The 22,436-nt window shown below is 44.0% G+C and overlaps 2 pseudogenes; one reads left to right on the top strand and one right to left on the bottom strand.

Moving 5' to 3' along the window:
- Positions 1-367: 367 nt before the first annotated feature.
- On the bottom strand, positions 368-7,915 carry LOC110174086 (toll-like receptor 13; annotated as a pseudogene).
- Positions 7,916-20,171: 12,256 nt separating this feature from the next.
- The window catches only part of LOC129407859 (toll-like receptor 13), a 7,744-nt pseudogene continuing 5,479 nt past the window's right edge, over positions 20,172-22,436 (top strand).

Raw genomic sequence — 22,436 nt, 5'->3', positions numbered from 1 at the left:
AAACCAGAACTAAACCAGAACTAAACCAGGACTAAACCAGAACTAAACCAGGACTAAACCTACATCTACAGTTTTACAGTGGATAATTTTATTTATTTTATGCTCAACTACAGTCAAATATGCACGTTTTTCTATCATTTCTGTCTATGCACATGTACATTTTTTCAGGTGAATAGTGTTATTTTGTTAGACATGTTAAACAATCGCAGTTTAAAACACAGAAACGGGAAACGGCCATTATCTGTTTTTTACATTTTTCATTTGAACACAAAATCGAAAATTTAAAAATATGAATCCTTTTCCATTTTTTAATTTTGGTTTTGGAGACAAATAATGAAGACAACAGTTGTTTTTTTTCGTTTTCTTATTTTTGGACACACAGACTCATAGGGTCTTCAGGGGGCTTCAGGGCGACCGTCATCTGGACTTCAGCAGTCAGATGTGGGTGGTGAGCGGGTGGTGTGGGTCCGTGGGCTCGTTGCCGGACTGCAGGGCCTGTCGGACTCTCTCCCAGAACAGGGCCCCGTGGTTCTGGGTCCAGCTCAGGTACGTGCGGCTCCTCACCAGCTTCCTCATGCGGTAGAACGGACTCAGCTGATCCGACGAGAACTCCTCCAGAAACAACAGGATCAACACGTCCTTCTGCTCATCGAACAGACGGAAACTACACACACACAGAACCAGAACCAGGACTGAACCAGGACTGAACCAGGACTGAACCAGGACTGAACCAGGACTGAACCAGGACTGAACCAGGACTAAAACAAGACTAAACCAGGACTAAAACAGGACTAAACCAGGTCTAAAGCAGGACTAAAACAGGACTAAAACAAGACCGGACCAGGACTAAACCAGGACTAAAACAGGACTGAACCAGGACTAAACCAGGACTAAAACCAGGACTGAACCAGGACTGAACCAGGACTAAACCAGGACTGAACCAGGACTGAACCAGGACTGAACCAGGACTGAACCAGGACTAAACCAGGACTGAACCAGGACTGAACCAGGACTGAACCAGGACTAAACCAGGACTGAAACCAGGACTGAACCAGGACTGAAACCAGGACTGAACCAGGTCTGAACCAGGACTAAACCAGGACTGAACCAGGACTGAACCAGGACTAAACCAGGTCTAAACCAGGACTGAACCAGGACTAAACCAGGACTAAAACAGGACTGAACCAGGACTGAACCAGGACTAAAACAGGACTGAACCAGGACTGAACCAGGACTAAAACAGGACTGAACCAGGACTGAATCAGGACTAAAACAGGACTGAACCAGGACTAAACCAGGACTAAACCAGGACTAAACCAGGACTAAGCCAGGTCTGAACCAGGACTGAACCAGGACTAAACCAGGTCTAAACCAGGACTAAACCAGGTCTAAACCAGGTCTAAACCAGGACTGAACTAGGACTAAACCAGGTCTAAGAGGAGTGTGTACCTGGCCATCTGTATTTCTCGTGAGCACCACTCGCTCTGCAGATACTGAGCGCTGATCACACACAGAGTTTTCCTGCTGCTGTAAGATCGCGTCTGTGATGTTCTCCATGATTTCTCTTCCTGAAAAAACAGAAGAACAGAAACACTGGACCATAAATATTAACACTGCTCAAAAAACATGTGTATGTGGGATAAAATAATAATAACTGTGATCCACCTTAAGCGTTTTCAGGGAGACATAGAACCGTGCCGGTGCCGGTTCCTGCACCAAATCTTGAACCAACTCACGTGTTCACGCCGGAAATCAGAGCGTTTGGGAACTGAAAAGTTGTCTCCCAACGGGAACCAAGTAAAACTTGTTTTTTCTAAGTGAACCGTGACGACACAGAAGACGTCAGCACATTCATCCGGGTCACACACAGTAAAATAAACAAACAAAGAGCAACTGAAACTATCACGTATGAAATTAAAAGTTTTAAGTCTACAAAAACTATTTCGTGCTGTTCTTCTTGCATGTGTCTGTGTTCACTGGATAAGTTTACATCTTTGGATTGGGCGTCGCTGTCGTCTTCTCCTCAGCAGATCCATGTTGTGTCAGAGCTCGACACATAAATAATGACGTGTATAAATACAAACGCTGCTGGTGTCGATGATGTGATCCATGATTGTTATTTTCCTCCCTGTGTTTTGTACGGCCTTGTTTTTATTTGGTGGTAAATTCACTCTGTCGATGACGCGTCATGGATTCATGTAAATGGTTCGAACACTTTGGTTCCCAGTTCTGACCGGCCTGAAAACAGCTCTTGTGATGTCATGAAGCTGTAGTTCTCAAGTTAACAGCTCCTTTTGCCTTTAATTTAGTACAGACGGGCAAATCCAGGGCTGAACTTTTCCAAATGATTCTAGTGAAGGTGTGTGAAGTTTAAAAACACAGTGGAGCACTTCCTGTTCTACTACATGACATCACAAGGTGGAGTGTTTTCTGTTTGAGAGAAGAACTCAGCCTAAACATGCAGGATTTGTGAGTTTGTTTACATGGCAGATTTAATTCTGAATAAAAATAATTAAAGTCAGAATAAAAATAATTTTATTCAAAATAAAAATAAATTCCACTTTAAAAAGACCATGTAAAGACTCAAATCCTAATTAAAATGATTATCCCCATTTCTGTGACTTAAAATGCAAAGTCGGACTTTACGGACTGAACCAGGACTGAACCAGGACTGAACCAGGACTGAACCAGGACTGAGTGTCAGGTCGGGCCTGGAGGTGCACCTGCGTAGACTGTCGAGTGATCAGGACTGAGACCAGGACTAAATCGGGACCAGACTGGGATCAGACCAGGACTGAGACCGGACCCAGACCACAACTGAGACCAGGACTGAGACCGGGACCAGACCGGGACCAGACCAGGACTGAGACCAGAACTGAGACCGGACTCAGACCACAAATGAGACCAGGACTGAGAACGGCACCAGACTGGGACAGAGACCAGTTTAGTCCTGGTTTAGTCCTGTTTTAGTCCTGGTTCAGTCCGGCATCACAGCTTAAGTCATGGAAACGGGAAATGGTCGTTAGAAAACTGAAAAAACAAATGGTTATCTGTTTATTTCATTTTGTTTTTGGAGACATATAATGAAGAAAATAGTTCTCGTTTTCTTATTTTTGGTTTTATTTTGAAAAACGAATGAACGAATGACAAACTGATTCAGCTGAAGTGTGTGTTTTCTTCTGGTCGATGTAAATACGTCCGAACTATTTAATTCTGAACAATTCATTCATTTTTAAAAACATCATGTAAACGTGGCCATTGAAACAAAACACAACTCCAGGTGTGTTTGCGACGAGGAATCGACATCAGAACGTGACATGTCGTTATAACGCGGCGTCACTCACCGGGCTCAAAGTCTCGGTGGTGCAGACATAACTTCCATCCCTGTCGCTCCTCCAGCTCGGGCACCAGTTGGCGGTAAACCCACTCCTCGTCGTGAACGTTGTAGGAAACGAACGCGTCGTAAACGTGCTCGCGTCCCTCGTTCTTCTTCCTCCGCTCGTACAGAAGCGCCCGGAACAGGAAGTACCCGTAGACCAGCTGCCATCTCAGAAAGTGATAGACGAACGACGACAGGAGAGTGACGACGACCAGAGACGAGCTGGTCACGAAGCAGATCAAACTCACGGACTCCCAACACGACTGGACGTTGAAGTTCAGCAGCAGCTCCCCCTGGTGGGACAGCGGATAGGCGCATCTGTACTGAAAAGCGCCGGCCACGTACACCCGTCTTTTTCTCAGGACCCACTGAACGAAGCCGGCGTTGGAGCAGTTACAGACGAACAAATTCCCGGATAAATCGAGATATTCCAGAGAAGGAAGTGACTCCAAAACGTCCTCATCTATGATCTTTAGCTCATTGTCGGCTAAGACCAGCTCCTTCAGTTTGGTCAGATTCGCTCCAGAGATGACATCCAGCGACTTAAGGCGGTTCCTGGACAAATCGAGTTTTTCCAGGTCTCCGATGGGTTTAAAAAGCGTTGGATCCGGATTCTCCCACTGGTCGTTATTTGTGATTTCGAGATTTAGCAAATGAGGCGTGTAGAGGAACATTTCTGGGTGAGGTTTGCAGAAGAAACGAGTCGATGAAAACGAAGTTAGACTGTCCAGACCTCGGAGAAAATCTCGAGGTAAAACGACGCAGAGTTTATACGAAAACGCGATTACCAAAGTTCGCAGTGACGGCAGATCAGTGAAAAGCGAGGAGAGTGAGCGCCCTCCGGAGGCTGCGCTGGTACTGAGAAAACCGAGATTGTAACTCAAGTACCTTAAGTCCGTGAGACCGTCAAAAACCCCATCGTTCATTATCGTACCTTTACCTACAGTTAATTCCCTCAGATGCGACAGGATGTTGAAAACTCCCCGATTAAGAATTTCGATGTTATCCTCCGCGTCCAAAACCAAAAGATTCTGCAAAGGGTCATTGAAACTATTCTCAAAAGTGTAAAGAAAATTCCTGTCGATGTAAAGTTTCTGTAGGCTCCAGAGATCCTCGAAGACACAGTTGTTCAGCTCAAACAAACGATTATTACTAAGAACGAGCTCCGTCAACTGAGACAAACCTGCGAAGTCCGAACACCGCAGCTGCTCGATGAAATTCGACGAAAGCAACAAGAACTTTAAAGTCGAGATGTTTCTTACGGCCGTCGGGACTTGAGATAAGAAGTTCATCGTGAGGTTAAGCCTGGAGAGACGCGTTAACATCCGGAGCGACGACTCGGACAGGTTTTTCATTCCGTTGCTCGAAAGATCCAGGTCGGTGACGTCAGGGCACGGCCGGAGCAGAGAGCCGTTTAAAAAAAATATATCGTTTACGCTTAAATCTAACTTTCGTAAAGATGGAACTGCGCAGGCGAAGTCCAAAAGACCTCTGCCGGACAAAGTTCCAACGGAGAGATCGAGCATTTCCAGTGAGTTCACACTTCGGAAAATCAGCTTGTACGTTTCGATCGTAAAATTTGTAGCGCTCAAATTAATTATTTTTAGATTTTGAAGAAAGGAACTGTCTGATACGTCCCACTGAACGTCAGAAGGATTTACTGACACATTGAGTGATTTTAAACGCGGAAAAATATCGTGATGTAGTGTAAATTCTCGTAGAGGGTTTGAGTTCAGGTCGAGGTCCGTGACGTTCAAAGGAAACGGGAAATTTTTCGATTCAAATGAAGTTAAACTGTTCTCTCCCAGAAATAAAACTCGTAACATTGGACACGAAGAAAGCGCGATCGCGAAGTCGCCTATTTCGGTCAGATTATTTTTCGGCAAATGTAGCTCCTGAAGGTTCATCAAAGGTCCAAACGCGTCCTTTGAGATAAACTGGATCAGGTTTCCCCCTAAATGCAGATAAGTTAGATCGGAAAGTCCACGGAACATATCGTCGGTTAAGTTTGTGAGTTCATTCCAATCCAAACTCAGATGTTTCAAAGCCGGAGAATGTAAAAACGCTCCAGGTTCGACGGACGAAATCTGGTTGCGTCCGAGGTTTAGAGTTCGGAGTTTGTCGAGGCCGGAGAGGTGGTTCAGTCCGAGTCGTGTGAGGTTAAAGTTCCTGACGCTGAGAGACACGGCGGATGTGGGGACGTCCGAGGGCATTTCGGTTAATAAATTACGACCGTCGCAGGAGACTTGGCGCAAATCCTCGGGGTCCAGACTGCAGCTGCGTAGAGAGAAGAGCCGAGAAGGACGAGGCAGGAGCAGCACAAACAGAAACGAGACGAGAGGAGACGTGTGAGGGTCCATCCTGACACCTGGAACACACAGATCCGTTCAAATTAGACTTATTATGACAACTAGACTTCGTAAGGGGCCCCTCACCTTTTTATTTTTATGGGGACGTCACTGCTCTGCCTGAAATGTTCCATAATGTGACATTAAACAGCTCTACTTTACATTTATTTACTTACAGGTGGTATTAAGACTCAACTAGGATTATAATGGGACTAAACCAGGATTTAACAAGGATTATAATGGGACTAAACCAGGATTTAACAAGGATTATAATGGGACTAAACCAGGATTTAACAAGTATTATAATGGGACTAAACCAGGATGTAAAAAGGATTATAATGGGACTAAACCAGGATTTAACAAGGATTATAATGGGACTAAACCAGGATTTAACAAGGATTATAATGGGACTAAACCAGGATTTAACAAGTATTATAATGGGGACTAAACCAGGATGTAAAAAGGATTATAATGAGACTAAACCAGAAATAAACTTGGATGAAACCAGGATTATAATGGGACTAAACTAGAAACAAACCAGGACTAAAGCAGGACCAAACCAGGACAAAACCAGGATTATAATGACTCTAAACCAGAATTATAATGGGACTAAACCAGGACTAGACCAAGACTAGATCAGGCCTAGACCAAGATTGCAAGAGGAGAAGACCAGGACTAGATCAGGATTATAATGGGACTAAACCAGAATTATAATGGGACTAGACCAAGACTAGACCAAGACTAAACCAAGACTAGACTAGACCAGGACTATACCGGGACTAGACCAAGATTACAAGGTGACAAGACCAGGACTAGATTAGGATTATACTGGCACTAAACCAGAAACAAACCAGGACTAAAGCAGGACCAAACCAGGACTAAACTAGGATTATAATGGGACTAGACCAGGACTAGATCAGGATTACAATGGGATTTAACCAGGATTATAATGGGACTAAACAGTACTAAACCAGAATTATAATGGGATTAAACCAGGACTAGACCAAGACTAGACCAGGACTAGACCAAGACTAGATCAGGACTAGAGAAATATTACAAAAGGACAAGACCAGGACTAGATCAGGATTATAATGGAACTAAACCAGAAACAAATCAGGACTATAGCAGGACCAAACCAGGACTAATCCAGAATTATAATGGGACTAAACCAAGACTAAACCAGGATTATAATGACACTAAAGCAAAACTAAACCAGGATTATAATGGGACTAAACCAAAACTAAACCAGGATTATAATGGGACTAAACCAAAACTAAACCAGGATTATAATGGGACTAAACCAAAACTAAACCAGGATTATAATGGGACTAACCCAAAACTAAACCAGGATTATAATGGGACTAAACCAAAACTAAACCAGGATTATAATGACACTAACCCAAAACTAAACCAGGATTATAATGACACTAAACCAAAACTAAACCAGGATTATAATGGGACTAAACCAAAACTAAACCAGGATTATAATGGGACTAAACCAGGATTATAATGGGACTAACCCAAAACTAAACCAGGATTATAATGGGAGTAACCCAAAACTAAACCAGGATTATAATGACACTAACCCAAAACTAAAACAGGATTATAATGACTAAACCAAAACTAAACCAGGATTATAATGGGACTAAACCAAAACTAAACCAGGATTATAATGGGACTAAACCAAAACTAAACCAGGATTATAATGGCACTAAACCAGAAACAAACCAGGACCAAACCTGATGCGATGCGCCGGAGTTTCGTTAGCGGGACGCACGCTGATTGTGACCGTGTTGTGACAGCGCTCTGAAGGGGGAGTGACTTAACACGGAGAGGAAAGGGAGGGGAGACTCTTTAACAACATTAAATCTGTGCGGCGTTTTCATTGGGTCATACGAGTTTGAGTAATCCTGTATTGTTCTCCATTTTGGAAAAGCCCCTTTTGTAATCTGCCCCGTGTTAGAAATAATGAGGTCAGTTCTGCAAAACTCGACTTGAAAAAGCAGAAACACAAAGAGTTCAACAAGGGCACACGACTAAAACAAACTAATGTAAACGGCCACTCGTGACGCTCGTACAGTTCGAAAGTCGCTCTACCTGATTTTTTAGCGACTTAAAAACGTGGGAAAACAGAACTAGTTCATTTAAAACAGTTTGCGGTGGTTCGAAGTTCTTCCTCAGTCACCTTCTGCAGTCAGAGCGTCCTCATTACTCACCTCCATCTGTGTGTCATTCATTCATTTGTTTTTCAAAATAAAACCAAATAAAAATTTTTGAAATGATAACGATTTTTTTGTTTTTCGATTTTTTGTTTAAGTGAAAAATGGAAAAAACAGATGATGGTCGTTTCCCGTTTACGTGACTTAAACTGTGATGCCGGACTGGACCAGGACTAAAACAGGACTAAAACAGGACTGAACCAGGACTAAAACAGGACTGAACCAGGACTAAAACAGGACTGAACCAGGACTAAACCAGGACTAAAACAGGACTGAACCAGGACTAAAACAGGACTAAAACAGACTGAACCAGGACTAAACCAGGACTGAACCAGGACTAAAACGGGACTAAAACAGGACTAAAACAAGACTGAACCAGGACTAAACCAGGACTAAACCAGGACTGAACCAGGACTAAAACAGGACTAAAACAGGACTGAACCAGGACTAAACCAGGACTGAACCAGGACTAAAATGGGACTAAAACAAGACTGAACCAGGACTAAACCAGGACTAAAACAAGACTGAACCAGGACTAAACCAGGACTGAACCAGGATTAAAACGGGACTAAAACGGGACTAAAACAGGACTGAACCAGGACTAAAACAGGACTTAAACAGGACTAAACCAGGACTGAACCAGGACTAAAACAAGACTGAACCAGGACTAAACCAGGACTGAACCAGGATTAAAACGGGACTAAAACAGGACTAAAACAAGACTGAACCAGGACTAAACCAGGACTAAACCAGGACTGAACCAGGACTAAAACAGGACTTAAACAGGATTGAACAAGGACTAAAACAGGACTAAAACAGGACTGAACCAGGACTAAACCAGGACTGAACCAGGACTAAAATGGGACTAAAACAAGACTGAACCAGGACTAAACCAGGACTAAAACAAGACTGAACCAGGACTAAACCAGGACTAAACCAAGACTAAACCAGGACTGAACCAGGACTAAAACAGGACTAAAACAGGACTGAACCAGGACTGAACCAGGACTGAACCAGGACTAAACCAAGACTAAACCAGGACTAAAACAGGACTAAAACAGGACTAAACCAGGACTGAACCAGGACTAAAACGGGACTAAAACAGGACTGAACAGGACTAAAACAGGACTGAACCAGGAGTATCGGAACAGGCCCGGAGGTGCACCCAAGTAGACTGTTGAGTGATCAGGACTGAGACTGGGACTAGACCAGGACCAGACCAGGACCAAAACTGAGACCAATTTAGTCCTGGTTTAGTCTTGTTTTAGACCTGTTTTTGTCCTGGTTTAGTCCTGTTTTTTCATTTTCTTATTTTTGGTTTTATTTTGAGAAAACAAATGAACGAATGCTACACAGATTCACCTTGATGAGTTTATAGGAGCTTTTCACAACTCCAGAGAAGAAACCAGAGTAAAGTTTTGCAACAACTAGCATGGCAACCACACACTTTCTGATTCTGAGACAATAAAACGCTACAATTAGATGCAGACAGGACCTCAAGAGCTGCTTATACAATAAAGAACCCTCAGTATAGATATTAAAGGTGCACTGTGTCACTTTTCTGGTTAGGGGTTTCTATGGATACGTCATCGCTCTGTCTGGAATGTTCCACAATGTGACTTTAAACACTTCGACTTCACATTTACTCAATCACAGGCGGTTTTAAAGCCCAAAAATACAGTGAAAAACAGGCATTCTGACTGTGAGCGGGGTCGCCTCTCCGCAGATCTGACCTGTGACGCGGTCTGGTTTGGTCTCCACGACGATAGAACGGTTTAATGCCGTACTGTGGAACATTCCGGGCAAAGCGACAACTAAATATCCGTGGAGAAAAGCGTCTGACGGAGCCTCCACCAGAAAAGTTACACAATGCTCCTCTCCAAGTGAAGTCATATTTAGAGTGATTCATGTTTGAGCAATGTACAATTCATAAAAAGAAAAAAGGAAATAAAAAGGAGAAGAAAAAGGAAAAAAAAAAAAAAAACCCAAAACATGAAAGGTAGATAATGTACAGTCCCGATTGGTAATATTAATTATCCCCTCATTTGTATTTATATATGTACTAGAGATGTAACGATATCCAAATCTGTCAGTACGATATTATCACGATATTTATTTATTTATTACGATATTTTGAAGAGGTTGATATAATTGTAGATAGGACACTTTTTCGCTTTTTTAGGTGTGAATTATTTCAGTCATAATCCCAAGAATTCAAGTAAAAAACATATTTCTGTAGTTTCTGATGTTTATAACCTGTTGCTGCTATAAAACTATGCATTTAAGCAAAGGAACTTATAATTCGATATATTGTGATGGTCCACGATATTATTGTGAGACTTCTGACGATACGATATCACGATATTTTGGTTATTGTTACAGTATGTGCGCACATGCATACATCCATTTCAGTGCAGACGACATGAAGAAATAACAGTTCTGAGCCTTTTTAAGTCTTAGTTGTTTGGATTAAGTCTTGTCAAGGTGTTTTAAGAGGAAAAAGTAGCATATGTGCAGTGTTGGGGAGTAACAGATTATATGTATCGGAGTTACATAATCAGAGTACAAATGATGAGTAACTGTATTCAGTTACAGTTACTGTTTCAGTGAGTGGTAATTGGATTACAGTTACTTTGTTGAAATAAATGGATTACACATTTTGGACTGCATCCCATTTTTAAACATTTATTTCGGTAATTCCAGATCTACGTAAACGTCTTGTTGACGTCGGTGGTGTCAGTCACACAGTGGATGAGGTTGTTAATAATCGTCGTTGTTAATAATCGTCGTTGTTAATAATCGTCGTTGTTAATAATCGTCGTTGTAAATAATCGTCGTTGTTAATAATCGTCGTTGTTAATAATCGTCGTTGTTAATAATCGTCGTTGTTAATAATCTGATTCCGCTTCATTTTGGGTGGACATAATTGAAGGCAGCAGTGATCTCATATAGAAAACATTTTTCTATCAATAATATTTTTAATATGTTTAAGAAAAGACTGATCTTTTTCTTGTCTTTTATCAGACTAAACTGATCATGTTAAGACCCTCGTCTTTGCTTCTCTACAGCAAACAAAAGTCTGTTCATGGTTCTGTTCTGTTCTTGGGCTCAGCCAGTTTGAAGAGAACAAACATGAATTATCAGGATGTGGTTGGTACATTCATGTAGTTTTAAAAAGCATAACAAGTAATCCAAAGTATTCAGATTACATTACTCATGGTAAATAATTTAATGGATTCTGTTACAAACTACATTTTGGTGTGTGTAATCTGTAATCTGTAGGGGATTACATTTTAAAAGAAACCTTCCCAACACTGCATATATTATAACAGTTTTGTTCACCTCCACAAAATATCACAATAAATATCATATCATGAGACAATATTGTACTGAGACATTTGGATATTGTTACATTCCTAATCATGAACCTCCCCTCCATATCATGAGTTTTCCCATGATATCACAATAAATATCGTACAGTGAGGTTCATCGTATCGTTACACTCCTAACATGTACACACTACTGGTCAAAAGTTTTAGAAAATCAGACTTTTTCCAGTTTTTCCTGTTTCCTGTTTGACCAGAACGTATTCTAAACTTTTGATTGACGAAAGTTTCCATCTTTGTCAGATATAACAGCTGAACTCACTCGTGGCTCGTTCTTTTTTACAATAGAAATCAAATATTGTTCATAAAGTTCTTCCTAAGTCTGTTGCAGAAGTTTCCATAAATGTGTGGCACTTGTCGGTTGCTTCACTCTTCTGTCCAGTTCATCCCAAACCAGCTCCATGGGTTTAAGTCTGGACACTGCGCTGCTGCTGGACACTCCAGGTTTTCAAGTTTTACCGTCTTGTTCTTTTTTCCTGAGGTGGTTTTGGCAGAGCTTTGACTTTTATCTTTTTTTTAAACCTCTGTTTGTTCAGTTTTAACCTTTGTACCATTTCAAACTCTTCGCTGGACTTGCACGACTTGAATTGCAATGAATAATTATAATGGAACTAAACAGGACTAAACCGGGATTATAATGGGACTAGACCAGGACTAGATCAAGATCACAAGAGGACAAAACCAGGACTAGATGAGGAGGACCAGGAAACCAGGATTTAACCAGGATTATAATGGGACTAAACTAGAAACAAACCAGGATTAACCATTATTAAACTAGGACTAAACCAGGATTATAATGGGACTAAACCAGGACTAAACCTGGATTATAATGGGACTAAACTAGAAATAAACCAGGATTATAATGACTCTAAACCAGGACTAAACCAGGATTATAATGGGACTAAACCAGGACTAGAAAAGGTTTATAATGGGACTAAAATAGAAATAAACCAGGACTAAAGCAGGACTAAACCAGGATTATAATGGAACTAAACTAGAAACAAACCAGGATTCAACCATTATTAAACCAGGATTATAATGGGACTAAACCAGGATTATAATGGAACTAAACTAGAAACAAACCAGGATTCAACCATTATTAAACCAGGATTATAATGGGACTAAACCAGGATTATAATGGAACTAAACTAGAAATAAACCAGGACTAAAGCAGGACCAAACTAGGACTAAACCAGGATTATAATGGGACTAAACCAGAAACAAACTGGAAACAAACTGGAAAATTAGGATGTTCTAAAATTTTTGACTGGTAGTGTACATATCTTTTTTCTTTTAATATACCGTTTTTTTTTTTTTTTTGTTTTTTTGTTTTCTGAAAATTATGAAAATAAATTGCTCAAAAAAAAAATAATCTTAATCGGTGATACTCATAGGATTGGGCAGCGTTGAATCGTCATTTTGGTCCAAATGTAAAAAACGCTCTGTTCTAGTGTGATGTGCCCAGTCCAGCCCAGATCCAACAATAGTTTTTTTAATGCGGAAATCATTTAAGATTAAAATTTATAAAAAAGTCCAAATTCTACTTTAGTTCTGATTCAAACCAGTATTTTCTTTTCTTTTGCGGTTTAAAGAGTTGAATGTTGGTCACTCACCTGGAGAGAGTTTGCTCCTCTGATGCCGACATGAACTGAAACACAGTCAGAACAGAAGAAGAAGAAAAACCCCCCAGAGGAATTGAAACTGTCAACGTGAAGCAACGTGGGAGCAACAAACAGCTCCTGTGACCAGACCAGGACTAAACCAGGACTGAACCAGGACTGAACCAGGACTGAACCAGGACTGAACCAGGACTAAACCAGGACTGAACCAGGACTGAACCAGGACTGAAACCAGGACTGAACCAGGACTGAAACCAGGACTAAACCAGGACTGAACCAGGACTGAACCAGGACTGAACCAGGACTAAACCAGGACTGAACCAGGACTGAACCAGGACTAAACCAGGACTGAACTTGGACTGAACCAGGACTGAACCAGGACTAAACCAGGACTGAACCAGGACTGAACCAGGACTGAACCAGGACTGAACCAGGACTGAACCAGGACTAAACCAGGACTGAACTTGGACTGAAAAGGACTGAACCAGGACTGAACCAGGACTGAACCAGGACTGAACCAGGACTGAACCAGGACTGAACCAGGACTGAACCAGGACTGAACTGAACCAGGACTGAACCAGGACTGAACCAGGACTGAAACAGGACTGAACCAGGACTGAACCAGGACTGAACCAGGACTGAACCAGGACTTAAACCAGGACTGAACCAGGAACTAACCAGGACTAAACCAGGACTAAACCAGGACTGAACCAGGACTAAACCAGGACTGAACCAGAACCAGGACTAAACCAGGACTGAACCAGGACTAAACCAGGACTGAACTTGGGCTGAAACCAGGACTGAAACCAGGACTGAACCAGGACTGAACCAGGACTAAACCAGGGACTGAACCAGGACTGAACCAGGACTAAGGAAACTGAACCAGGACTAAACCAGGACTGAACCAGGACTGAACCAGGACTGAACCAGGACTAAACCAGGACTGAACCAGGACTGAACCAGGACTAAACCAGGACTACTAAACCAGGACTGAACCAGGACTAAACCAGGACTAAACCAGGACTGAAACCAGACTAAACCAGGACTGAACCAGGACTAAAACCAGGACTAAACCAGGACTGAACCAGGACTGAACCAGGACTAAACCAGGTCTTAACCAGGACTAAACCAGGACTGAACCAGGACTGAACCAGGACTAAACCAGGACTGAACCAGGACTAAACCAGGACTGAACCAGGACTGAACCAGGACTGAACCAGGACTGAACCAGGACTAAACCAGGACTGAACCAGGACTGAACCAGGACTGAACCAAGACTGAACCAGGACTAAACCAGGACTGAACCAGGACTAAACCAGGACTGAACTTGGGCTGAAAATGTACTGAACAAGGACTAAACCAGATTTATAATGGGACTAAACCAGAATTATAATGGGACTAAACCAGGATTATAAAGGGACTAGACCAGGACTAGACCAAGATTACAAGGGTATTAAACCAGGATTATAATGGGACAAATCCAGGACTAAACCAGGATTAAACCAGGACTAAACCAGGAATAGAATGGGACTAAACCGGAACTAAACCAGGATTAGAATCAGACAAAACCAGGGCTAAACCAGGACTAAATCCAGGACTAAACCAGGATTAAACCAGGATTGAACCAGGACTGGACCAGGACTAAACCAGGACAAATTCAGGACTAAACCAGGACTAAACTAGAACTAAACCAGGACTAAACCAGGTCTAAACCAGGATTATAATGGGACAAAACCAGGGCTAAACCAGGATTAAACCAGGGCTAAACTAGGATTATAATGGGACTAAACCAAGACAAATCCAGGTCTGAACCAGGACTAAACCAGGTCTAAACCAGGTCTAAATCAGGACTAAACCAGGACTGCAATGGGACTAAACCCAGAGGTGTCAGAGTGGCCAAAAACTGTACTCAAGTAAAAGTAACGTTACTTCAAAATAAACATAAAATTCATCCAAGAAATGACTCAAGTAAAAGTAAGTCCCTCTCTCTCCTTTTCTCTCCTTCCCTCTATCCCTCTCCCTCTCTCTTTCTCTCTCTCCATCGATTTTGTCTTTCTCTCGTTTTCTAGTTTACATCTTGTCTCATCTCTTTATCCCTCCATTTCTGCATCTCTCTTTTTCTATTAACCTCCACATCCTCCTGTATTCCCCCCGGACTCTTTCCTCTTTCACTCCTCTCTCTCTCTCTCTATTTCTCTTTTTTTCCTTTCTCTCCTCCGCTCTTTCTCTCTCTCTGTCTTCATCTTATCCCCTGTATGTTTCTTTTCTCTATCTCTCTTCTCCCCTCCCTTTCATCTAACCCTCTGTAACCTCGCTTACTTTTATCCCCCTCCCTCCTTCCCTCCTTCCCTCCTTCCTTCCTTCCTTCCTTCCTTTCCTCCCTCGTTCCCTCGCTCCATCAGTTAGAGTTATTTATGTGACAGGTGAGAGATGAAAAGTGCTGTACGCTCAGATTGGTTTTAAATGTCCTGTGGCCCGGCGAGGAGCGGCTGCGTTTGCTAATGTTAAAATCATCCGTTTAAAACCTCGTATTACGTCGCCCGTTTCCATGGAGACGCCACCGCTCTGCCTGGAATGTTCCACAGCGTGACTTTAAACAGCACCGCTTTACATTTATTCAATTACAGGTGGTTTTAAAGCTCAGAAATACCTAGAAAAACAGACATTCTGACTGTGAGGGGGGGTCGCCTCTCCACAGATCTGACCTGTAGCTGGCAAAAAAAAAAAAAAATACAGCAAAAACTGGAGGGTTAAAATTTCAGGGTAAATTATTTCAGACATAAATGTTTTTATTTTAACCATTTGAAAGGGCCAATCTGAGGCTGCGTTCAGACTGCAGCCTGAACTGGGGTCAGCCTCATCATCAGAAGAGCCTCTAGTCAGAAAATCCATGTTCAGGTCGTGTTACAAATTGTTACAAATGAAACTGTATTTCAAGTTTTAAATATTTAAAAAAGTAAATATTAAAAGAGATAAATATATTAAACCCTTAAAATACAGCAAAAATGTTTGAGGAAATAATGATTTGGGTGGAAATGTCTGTCTTAAGTGGAACAGCGTTAATAATTGTCTGATTTTCAGGCAACAACTTGCAAAATGTTCAGTAATTCGAGCTCTACAACCTTCATTTCAATTTTATTTTAAATCTTTTTCTTTTAATACAGCATTGGTGGGTTTGTAAACCAACAAATTTAGTAATTCTGGCCTTAGCTAATGCTGTTATTGCATGATTATGCGTTTTCACGTCAATATCTCTAAAAATGTTGATGTTGCAGCCATTTTTAATTGGTAAACATCCAAAAGTTTACTAATTCTTCCCTGATATCCAGGGATTATTCCCTGTTGCTTTCATCAAATATACATTCAATTGTTCAAGAGAAATGTTGCTGACAAACCAATAGAAGAGGGAATGATTTTCTGACTAGGGGCCTTCTGATGATAAAGGTGTAACCGCCTGAAGTGACCCAAATCTGATTTTTTGGCCCCTATGTGACCTGTATCTGATCTTTTAATGACAGCCTCAATGACACAGATCTGATTTTTTCAAATGTGACCCAGGACACTTGGATATGTGCTCCTGAAACTGACACATATCTGATCTTTTGACATGTGACTTCAGTGTGAACGGCCAAAGTGCATTCATCCACCTACACGTTATCAACAAGACACAAACGTCACTATTCTGCACTGAAGTAGGAGAAAATTGTTAATGAACTCTGTGTCACTGAAGTGAAGCACATCACCACTCACCACTCTTGGCTCCGTCTCCACATCCACATGTTCCTTTCAACGGACGTCGCTGCCGCTGCCCCACAAAACACCACGACCAAAAACCTCGTCCTTCTCCTTCTCAATCTCCTCCTTAAAACAAGTCAGTTGTTCATGTTCTGGCTCCGGTACGAGAGGAACTTTAAAATCTCCAGGTGCTCGATGCTGCGTCCATGTTTGGACAACTTCTGTAAACACAGAGACGCTCGCTGCGGTTGACGTCGTCGTGTCTCCAGTGTCACATGTGGGACACTTTTGGGCTGTTTAATGTTCACACTGGAGTCACATACAAGTCACATTTAACTGGAAATGTGAACGACCTCGAAAAAACATCAGATTTCACAAAAAAATCCTAATTGAGCGTTAAGCCCTGCAGTCTGAACGTAGCCTAGAGATGATAGTGATGTGTGGGCCTTGTATTTGTCGCCCAAGTGTTTTTAGATTGATTCTGTGTTTTTTTTTTTAACAAATTACAGTGTATTTCTGCCACCCTCCCACATGACATCGATGCTACAACAATGACGCGGCAGATACACCTATGACGCGTTTGACGTAGCAGAAAATGCTTCACCCCGCATGTTTCAGCCACTATTTGCAGGTACTCGACCCGGTGCAGGACTCTGCTGTCAGCACCTTCTATGGATATCTGCAGATCACACAAGCAAATAACAGGTATTTTTAGTTTTCAGCTTTAATTTGCACCAAAATGACCACGCGATGCTGCTGAAAACTACATTTATCAGTGATTAAGTAAAAAAAATTGGAGAACGAAGTAAGTACAGGGTAGTGGGTGGGCGGGGGGTGCTCTAAATACAACTTCGAGACGGTAAAAGAGAAAAGGAAACAACTAAAACATGGTCAAAAATACTAAAAAGTTGATTTGTACTTAGGTCTGCTGTAAGTAAACTCTGCATGTCTCTTTTAAAATATTTACTATGCACTACATGTCCCAGAATTCTTTGCGTTTTGATGTACTGCAGAGCTCTTTACTGTCACTCGTCAGTTTCTATAGGTTGAATTCTTCTGTGCAGTTTTGCCGATCCTGTTTTTGTGCTTCGTCCACCGACAACAGAGAGGACTTTGAGCCGCAGCCGAGTCATCCTACGCTCTTTAACCAACAACACCGTGAGTAGAACTGAACCAGGACTAGACCAAGACTAAAACAGGGCTAAACCAGGACTAATGTAGAGATAAACCAGGACTAAACCAGGACTAAACCAGGACTAAACCAGGACTTATTTGAGACCAAAGCGAGACAACAGGAGGGCTGAACTTGACAAACCGGTTGAGCGAATCTGGACTAACTCAGAACTAAACCAGGACTTGGGCGTCTGACACTTAGACTGTATAAAGACATGGACTGAGGGAGTGTGACGTCACTCACAGCGTTCGGCTACAGTCAAATGAAGCTCACCAAGGTTAGCAGCTACTGGGGCGAATTTGGAGCCGAGTTGCATTTTTGGAAATCCAACTGCGTGGATCATAGCAACAAAAGCAGAGCCAATCAGGAGTGAGGAGGTTGAAGATACTCGCCCCTTCCCACCTGCGTCACCGGTTTGGCAGGAGACAGGTGCTTAGCGACCCTGTCAATCAAACCTGTTACTAACGGGAGCAGGAGCGACTTTGGCAAAAGAGGCTGCTCGGTCTGTCATTAATGTTCAGATCTTGATTTATTGACAAAATGGTGAAATAAAAACCTCAGGATCATGTAGAGTGAGTTGTAGCCGCTGTCCACGGCATTTAATTGTAAGGTTACGCTTTTATTTTGATGACTTCCTGTGTGAGTGGAAGTGAAGATAATAAACGTTAGCTTGTTCGTCGAGTGGACCGTCCCCGTTCCGTTCGTCCCGTGGACCGTCCCCCATCCTGTACATCACGCGGACTGCCCACCCTCCCATTCGTCCCACAAACCGTCCCCCCTCCCGTTCGTCGCGCGGACCGTCCCCCCTCCCGTTCGTTGCACTGACCGTCCCCCTCCGTTCGTCGCGCGGACCGTCCCCCCTCCCGTTCGTCGCGCGGACCGTCCCCCTCCCGTTCGTCGCGCGGACCGTCCCCTCCCGTTCGTCGCGCGGACCGTCCCCCTCCCGTTCGTCGCGCGGACCGTCCCCCCCCGTTCGTCGCGCGGACCGTCCCCCCTCCCGTTCGTTCGCGCGGACCGTCCCCCCTCCCGTTCGTTCGCGCGCGGACCGTCCCCCCTCCCGTTCGTCGCGCGGACCGTTCCCCCTTCCCGTTCATCGCGCGGCCCCCCCCGTCCCCCTCCCGTTCGTTGCACGGACCGTCCCCCTTCCATTCATCGCGCAGACCGTCCCCCCTCCCGCTCGCCGCGTGGACCGTCCACCTGTTCCGTATGTTGCATGGACCGTCCCCCATCCAGTACGTTGCGCAGACTGTCCCCTGTCCCATTTGTCGCTCAGACCGCCCCTCTTCCCGTTCATCGTGCAGACCAGCCCCTGTCCCATTCGTCACGTGGACCGTCCCCCATCCCGTCCGCTGTGTGGACCATCCCCCCTACCGTTCGACGCATGGACCATCCCCCCTACCGTTCGTCGCGTGGACCGTCACCCCTTCCGTTCGTCGCATGGATTGTTTATCGTGTGGAACAGTCCCCGTCCCGTACGTCGTGCGGTGGACCGTCCCCCAGACTGTCCCCCCTCTCGTACGTCGCGTGGACCATACCCCTCCCGTTCAGCGCACGGTCCGTCCCCCTTTCTGATCGGCGAGCGGACCGTCCCCGTCCTGTATGTTGCGCGAACCGTCCCTCATCCCGTTCATTGCATGGACCGTTCGTTGCGCAGACCATCCCCCGTCCCATAAATCGCGTGGACCATCCCCAGTCTCGTAAGTCACGTGGACCATCCCCGGTTCTGTTCATTGCGCGGACCGTCCCCCGTAACGTACGTCGCGTGGACCGTCCTCCCTCCTGTTGGTCACGCGGAAGGTCCCCCATCCCGTTCGTCGTGCGGACCATCTCCGGTCCTGTTTGTTGCGTGGACTGCCCCCCCCGTTCCATTCGTCACGTGGACCAGCCCCCTGTCCCGTTCATCGTGCGGACAGTCCCTCATCCTATTTGTCGTGCGGACCATCCCCCGTCCTGTTCGTCACGCAGACCGTCCCCCGTCTCATACATCACGCAGACTGTCCCCCCTCCCGTTCGTTGCACAGACCGTCACTATGACCATTATTTACCATGGTTAACTCACCAAATTAACACCAAAAACAAAGATAAATTCTGGGTGAGCGCTTTGTGCATTTATGGTCAGGGAACGATGTGCTTTTCTCTCATCTGGATTTAACTAAAGTTTGAGTTCTCTGCTTGTTCCACTGTTTTGACACTTTGACCGATCAGATTCAAGTATTTATCGTCACGTTACGCCTTTGCTGGATCGATTGACACGTAACAAGCAGGTGATGAACTTCATAAATTGTATCGTTTGTCTGTTCCAGGTGTCAGGATGGACCCTCACACGTCTCCTCTCGTCTCGTTTCTGTTTGTGCTGCTCCTGCCTCGTCCTTCTCAGCTCTTCTCTCTACGCAGCTGCAGTCTGGACCCCGAGGATTTGCGCCGTGTCTCCTGTGACGGTCGTCTGTTATTAACCGAAATGCCCTCGGACGTCCCCACATCCGCCGTGTCTCTCAGCGTCAGGCACTTTAACTTCACGCGACTCAGACTGAACCACCTCTCCGGCCTCGACAAACTCCAAACTCTAAACCTCAAACTTAACCAGATTTCATCCATTGAACCTGGAGCGTTTTTACATTCTCCAGCTTTAAAACAGCTGAGTTTGGAAGAGAATAAACTCGCAAACCTAACCGAAGATATGTTCCATGGACTTTCCAATCTAACTTATCTGCATTTAGGAGGAAACCTGATCCAGTTTATCTCAAAAGACGCATTTGGACCTTTGACGAATCTTCAGGAGCTACATTTGCCACACAATAATCTGACTCAAATAAGCGACTTTGTGAACGTATTTTTCTCCTGTCCGATGTTACAAGTCTTAAATTTAAGAAACAACTTTTTAATTACTTTTGATTCAAAGACTTTCCCATTTCCATTGAACGTCACAGACCTGGACCTGGGTTCAAACCCTCTACGAGAATTCACACTTCATCAAAACATTTTTTGCGCTTAAAATCACTGAATTTGTCTCCAACACGGTCTAACCTTCAGTGGGACGTATCGGACGCTTCCTTCCTCCAAAATCTCACCGCTCTCGATTTGAGCGGCACAAACTTTACAATCAAAACCTACGAGCTGATTTTCCGAAGCGTGAAGTCCCTGGAAATCCTGAATCTGAGGCTTGCGGAAACTTTGTTGGACAGAGGTCTGCTGGACTTCGCCTGCTCGATTCTGTCTTTACGAAAGTTGGACTTGCGTGCAAATACTTTTTCGGTTTTAAACGATTCCCTGCTCCAGGCGTGTTCTGATGTCACTGACCTCGATCTTTCCGGAAACCTCATGAAGAGTCTGTCCCAGTCCTCTCTCCGGATGTTAACGCGTCTCTCCAGGCTTAACCTTAATACTAATTCTTTATCTCAGGTCCCACCGGCAGTAAGAAACATCTCGACGTTAACGGTTTTATCACTTGCGAAAAACGGCATCGCACATCTGCAGTGTTCGGACTTTTCGGGCTTGTTTCAGTTGACGGAGCTCGTTCTTAGTAACAATCAACTGTCTGAACTGAACAGCTGCGTGTTCGAGGATCTTCTGAGCCTACGAAAACTTTACATCGATAAAAACTTCATTTTTAGTTTCGACAAGCGTTTCAACATTATTCTGCGAAATCTCTTGGTTTTGAACGCAGACGAAAACATCAGCGTTCTTCGAAAAGGAGTGTTCCAAAACATGACGCATTTGGAAGAGTTGGCGATAGGGAAAGCTACCGTAGTCGACGACGGGGCTTTTGACGGACTGACGTGCTTAAGGTACTTGAGCTACAGCCCATTTTTTCTCAACACGGAAGCAAACGCAGGTGTGGAGTCCTGGCAGTTCTCTAAAATGCCATCGCTGCGAACTTTAGTCGTAACTCTTCCGTTCTCCATGTGTGTCGTTTTACCTCGAGATTTTCTCCGAGGTCTGGACAGTCTAACTTCGTTTTCATCGACTCGTTTCTTCTGCAAACCTCACCCAGAAATGTTCCTCTACACGCCTCGTTTACTAAACCTCGAAATCACAAATAACGACCAGTGGGAGAATGCGGATCCAAAGATTTTTAAGCCAATCGGAGACCTGGAAAAACTCGACTTGTCCGGAAACCGCCTTAAATCACTGGATGTCATCTCTGGAGCGAATCTGACCAAACTGAAGGAGCTGGTCTTAGCCGACAATGAGCTAAAGATCATAGATGAGGACGTTTTGGAGTCACTTCCTTCTCTGGAATATCTCGATTTATCCGGGAATTTGTTCGTCTGTAACTGCTCCAACGCCGGCTTCGTTCAGTGGGTCCTGAGAAAAAGACGGGTGTACGTGGCCGGCGCTTTTCAGTACAGATGCGCCTATCCGCTGTCCCACCAGGGGGAGCTGCTGCTGAACTTCAACGTCCAGTCGTGTTGGGAGTCCGTGAGTTTGATCTGCTTCGTGACCAGCTCGTCTCTGGTCGTCGTCACTCTCCTGTCGTCGTTCGTCTATCACTTTCTGAGGTGGCAGCTGGTCTACGGGTACTTCCTGTTCCGGGCGCTTCTGTACGAGCGGAGGAAGAAGAACGAGGGACACGAGC

Source organism: Boleophthalmus pectinirostris, unplaced genomic scaffold, assembly GCF_026225935.1.
Source record: "Boleophthalmus pectinirostris isolate CB_2022bp ecotype Guang Dong unplaced genomic scaffold, ASM2622593v1 HiC_scaffold_14, whole genome shotgun sequence".
NCBI lineage: Eukaryota > Metazoa > Chordata > Actinopteri > Gobiiformes > Gobiidae > Boleophthalmus > Boleophthalmus pectinirostris.
This window is presented reverse-complemented; position numbering and strand designations above follow the sequence as displayed.